The sequence below is a fragment of the Saimiri boliviensis genome, chromosome 2, assembly GCF_048565385.1.
Source record: "Saimiri boliviensis isolate mSaiBol1 chromosome 2, mSaiBol1.pri, whole genome shotgun sequence".
Classification (NCBI taxonomy): Eukaryota; Metazoa; Chordata; class Mammalia; order Primates; family Cebidae; genus Saimiri; species Saimiri boliviensis.
This window is the reverse complement of record NC_133450.1, coordinates 100,044,573-100,050,559: the sequence shown is the minus strand read 5'-3', so window position 1 is coordinate 100,050,559 and position 5,987 is coordinate 100,044,573.

The window sequence follows — 5,987 nt, the reverse complement described above, 5'->3', positions numbered from 1 at the left end:
AGCCTCTAACATGAATTCTGTTTCTGCTTTGACTCTGGCTGACACAAGTGTTCATTATGTATTTGTAGTAATAAACCACTTTTAAATTATCATGAGAACCCTATGACACTATTGTTACAAGTCCAATTTTACAGATAAGGAAAATGAAGCTTAGAGTCACTTCGTCAAGGTCATACAGGGAGCAAACGACAGAGCCTGAATGAAACCCGTGTGTCTCGGAAGCCAAAGGCTGTGTTCCGTAATCTCCATTACATACTCCCCCCATCCTTAGAGGTCCAAAGTCGTTTTGATTTTTTTCTTATTTTGCTTTTCTCTGTTTTTCTGTATGTTTCTATGGCATATGGCATGTGTGTTGAGAGAAACTGACCTAGCTGTCCTTGCCAAAAATACAAGAATGGTAGGGGCTCAAGCCAAAGGCTAGGTATAAGGGTTTTCAAGGTGCTATAGAGCGGTTTCTGCCCAATAGAAATACCCCATGTGAATAACAGCAAGCAGGACCGTAGGACTTTCTTGGATGGTATACAAGCCAGGTGAACAAAGAAAAGATGCATCATGAAAGCTCAAGTTGAACTTTAAAAACTGTAAAGGACTATATCCTTGGAACACTAAAAATAAGCATCCATCAAATAAATTCTCTTCCTCACAAACTTAAAGTGATGGATATACCTTTAATTAGCATCCATGCCCACAGCTGTTCTAAGAGCTGCACATGTTAACAAATAACATATATTTCATACAGCAGTCAAGAGTTTTGTTCATTTCTACCAAATCTGGAAACATTAAATGCAACCATGTTTACTGCTCATTCACTGGAGAATTCGGTAGTCCTTTTGTATACCTGTGGCTTCATGGAGTGAAACATTTCCTCAGGTTATACTTAAAACCAGTCATTGGATTTAAATTTGTTTTTCAATTTACGAACCATTTATTCCTTTTTCCCCCTGAGGTACATACAATGAACTTAGCTCCTAGGGATTTGCTGTTGTATCTGGATGGCTTCAGAAACTGAGGGGGAAGGAAGAGCCGGCCGACTCTAACTGGGAAGCATTCTTCTCACACGCAGTTTACAAGGGTCTAATGTAGGTCTCTGAAACTTGCAAGTCTGTAAAAGTTGACCCAAATTCTCTTATTTCGGTAATAGGACATATTAGTAATACAACATTAAGCAGTTGCTATTTGGACTATTTTTTAAAGAAACTTTCTTTGAAATAATAGTTTCTACAATGGAGTAAGACGAAATTAGAGACTGGTTGATAGTTCATAAATGTTGGAACAGGGTAAAAGAAGGAGGCTGGATTTCCAAATGTTAATATTTTGTCCACTACAACCAGTGGAACCAGTCATCTATAGCTCAGGTAATCTAGCCTTATGTCCATATAATTCAACTTAGACCTATCAGGGTCCTGTTTGCAAATATAATCATATTATTTCTATCAGTATTAACCACAGGTGGCACCCAATACATTCAGATAAGTTATATTCCAAGATACTGTGACTCTTTTAAGTTATTTTGATGTAAGTATTCAAATACATCACCTTCATAAATACATTAAATCACTCGAATGTGTTAATTTTACGGAGATTACATTTGGTACTTTCAAATATAAGGATCTAGTGCAGACTTTATTTTTATCCTGATAGTCTAGGGCATGGTGAATGTTCTATAAAGCAGTCAAAGTTTAGTTTCTTCTGGCTATGACACTTTATTCTTGGGTAAAATCTATTTTTACACTATCTATTTTTAAAGCTTGTTAGGCAAATGATGATGGGTGAAGCTACAGAAGGCATGTTTAACTGACTGAAGGAAACCAAATTATTCTTTTCTATGCAAATAATAGAGTTACCAGTTTATTAACTAGAAATGCTAATGCTTTGCTTTAACAGAGTACCTTCATGTACTTAAACCCATTCTTTTTCTCATTCCAGAACGGATTTGAAGTAGTTAACCTAGCTTCCCATATATTCTATAGTTTAAACTTTTTGAATGATATCATCCCCTTAAAGTCTGTCTGCATTAGTGAGTTTGTATTGTCCTGAAAATTGATTTCTTAACTTTATTTGAATGAGTTATGACCCTAAATATTAAAAAATCTTTGTCTTCCTTCAGCATCTCGGTAACTTGCAAGTTGCACAGTTCTGGTTCAATATCCTTTTTGTTTCCTCCTATTCCTGTCACTGTTCCAAAATTAGGCGAATGGCTGGCTAACTCCTTTCATAAATCAAATAACATTCTTCCTGTGGTTTCAATGGAGTGAGTCAAGCTTCAGAAACTGGCACAGACACTTTACAGTAGCACTGTTCCGGGGACCCCAAGGAATAAAAGACTTTATGAAATTGGTCTGTATAAGTCACATCCCCACTCAGCATAATCGGAAGCTCTGCTGCAGTTGCAAACAATGGAGTGTTTGAATTCTAGATCAGTCCTTCAATTATCAAAGCTGTCACTATTTCTCCTTGATGGTTTTTCTACCCCAGCAAAATCCCAACTGCTATTGCTGTTGCTACAAAGTTCTCAGATTCTTACTCTCAGAATTTGTCAAGGGTATGAAAAGTTTTCTGAAGCAATGAATATTGGTGAATGCCAAGATAAGGGAAAGCCTCTCTCTGCAGTATATTCAATTTATCCCTCTCTCCTGGATCCCCTTTCTCTATAGAAATTCAAACATCCTCAAGTTGCTATAGTTAAAAAAAAAATTCTTTACATTCATATAGATAGCTGTCTCATTTTCATTTTCCAGCCAGATTTCTGTAGTAATCCGTATTTGTGTTACCTCTTCCTTCCTAACCAATTAATTTTGCCTCCTCCTTCCATTACTTTACTGAAACAATACTTGCTAAGATTACCAATTATCTCCACAGTGCTAAATCCAAAGGATGTTCCTCAGACTTCATTTTTTTTTTTTTTACACACTCCAAAACATTCTTGAAATTGATCTTCCTTTGGCCTGTGGATCATACTCTCCTGGTTTCCTTCCTCCTTCTCCAGCTGCTTCATCTTACATTTATTTGTGGGCTCATTCTGGTCTCCCAGCCATTAAATGTTGACAAAGAGAGAAGTTCCAAGACATTCTTGAGAATCATCTTTGGAATCTCCCTGTTCAAGTCTGATTAATTTTGCCTCCTAGTTTTCAAATCCATTACCTCTCCCCATCTCCATGAACACCATCTTTTATCCAGGTTATAATCATCTTTGCCTGTACTGTACAAACCTCCTCACTGGCCTCCTCCCATCTCTAATGTTCTCCACTATGAGGCCAGAAATGTCCTTTAAATATTCAAATCTGACTGTGACATCCTGGTTTTTTTTTAACATAAGCTTTTCCATGGCTTACTATTTCTTTTACAATAAAGACCTTTAAAAGACCTCCAAGTTCTTTAAATTTTCTACATATTTTACCCGCTGCCTGTTTATTTCATGATGCCTCATTTTTTCCTCCTCCTCTGCATTCTTGTGGTTCGTCAAACAATCAATATTCCTCCATGGTCTTGGCAACAGCCGTGGGCTCTAAAAATATAAGTTTACCCCTCAATTAATTCAACAATCACTTAGTCAACGAAGCAGGCTCTGACCCTGCAGTCTATGTCATATTCTTTGGTTGTGTCCTTTAAAGTTACCTACATTGTCATTAAATACACTAACTACTGAAATTATATCAATTTGTGTGATCTTTTGGTTATTTACTTAAAGACTACCTCTCCTGCTGGACTGTAAGTTCCTTGAGAAAAGGAGCTGTGTCTGTTTTGTTCATAGTTGTAGGATCTGCTCTTAGTACAGATCTTGAAAGATGCCCTATAGAAAAGGTGCTCAATAAATTCCTGAAAAAATGAAAGAAAAATATTAGAGCCATACATGGAAAATTGGCAAGCTTGGCCCTATGTATCTCCTCCTCCCCTTTTAGAAAAACCATAAGAAATCATGTGAGAAGTTCAATAAAACTAAGAAACTATTCCCTCAGTCCCAAAAACTATTTTTCCCAAAGACGTACCAGAGCTTTTGTGAAAGCTAATTAAAAGATTGAAATGGTAGGTCAAGATACCTATAAATATATCATAATGTCCCCAGGTCCTAAACATTACTAATAAGCAGTACTTAGAACCAGTCAACTAGGGCTTGTAACTCAGGGCCCTGCCGGTAGGACCCTGTTCTGACCATCCACCAGCTGAGCCTCTCTCCACACAGGCTGAAGAGGATGTTGAGGCCAAGGGGTTAAGCCCAAACCTACCTAGAGCTGTCTCCCCTTCTAGACCTCACCCAGATACCAAAACAACCCAGAGCTGAAACATACATATGTCTCTTCCTGGGTTCATTCTCCTAAGGGCAGACAGTAGCACAAGTAACAATGTCCACAGCTCTAACTTATGACCATATTATTTCAGGGTAGACTGAAGGTGGTTGACAGAGTTTGGATATGCACACTCGAATGTCCACAGGCATAAACCAGAAGTCCCCCCCAGAACAGGACTGAGCTCAGGGTGGGAAGACAATGGGCTTTAAATAATGAAAGAGAAAATAGAATTAAAGTTATGCAAATATTGGAGCAGACCCACTAATTAGGTGTCTGTCCTTACAGGAGGACTGATTTCAGTCTCTCCCCATCTGCTCCAACCATCAGGCCAAAACATTGTTCACACTCCTCTCTTCCTTTCAATATATAATTTAAAGCCTGACTTTTTGCCTGTTTTTCTGAATACAAACTTCTCTTGGGAAATTCTAAAAGCCCTCTATTAGAACCTGAACCTCCACAGCCAGCAGGTTTGCCGAGAACCCTCTCCTCCTGTCCAGCCCATTTGCTGCTGTGCTCTGTCCTTCACCTCTGTGCTCTCTCCAGCTGTCCCGTATGTACCCTCTCAGTCTACGCAGAGAACAATACCCAAACTTCAGAATCTTGCTGGCCTGTGTGATTTCACAAAACACACATGACACGTTCTTAGTCCTGAACTTCTATAGCAGTGATGTCATAAAATTTTCATTAGGGCCAATCAGAAATCCAACTGTGTAGACCCTAACCATTTTTTGTAACAGTGACAAGGGACTTATCTATTGGCCCAGATCAATATAAATATGCCTCTGATCATTTGATCCCTTTGGTTTAGAATAAATCATTTGTTCATCCAACAGTTCTCTATTAAGTGTTGATTTTGTAATGGGCACCTCAGTACATGAGGGAGATACCAGGAATAAAAGGCTTGAAGAGAGGTCAGTCTAGTAAGAGAAGTAGACGAGTACAGAGACATGTACTATCAAGTTTGATAACTTACTGTTCACTGAGTCACTTGATGTGTATCCTTTCTCCTGGAGACCCACCAGTGTGGTCTTGGTTCTTAAATCAGGTATAATTTCTACCACAAATTCATTAAGCAGTAATCGGGTTTACAAGTAAGTCTCCTGTCAAATTCTTAGCATGAGTCAGGCTCCCCATAGGCAAAAACATCCAATGTAATTTCTGCCTATGAAAAGTAAGGGTCCAGGCCCCAAAACCATGAAGACTTCATCCCATGAGGCTCCTCCTGAGACAGCCAACTAATGTCTCTTGACAACTCTGGTTTTGCAAAAAAAAACATCTCTTTGCAACACTCAGCTGTGACATGACAGGGCTTCTATCACAATGACATTTCCCTAAGTCATTTTTATCACAAGTGTACATGGGCTTTCAGCTTCCTTTACATTAGTAATTCTTAAACTTCAGTGAGTTTAAGAATTCCCTTAAATAAGAATATTTAAAATGCAGATTCAGAGACCCCACCTTCAACGATTCAGATCCAAAAAGTCTGGGAGAGGGCCTAGAAATGTGCATTTTTTTCAAGTACCCCAGATGATTCTGATGTGGTTGTATCCAAGAGTACACTTTGAGTACACTATGGAGACACTAAAAATGGTGTCCATAAAGTATATGTGTTAATGGGCAAGTAATGTGGCCTCCATAATATGAATTTAAATAGTAATTATAGACTCATTACAATTAGAGTTTTAAAATTCAACTCAGAAC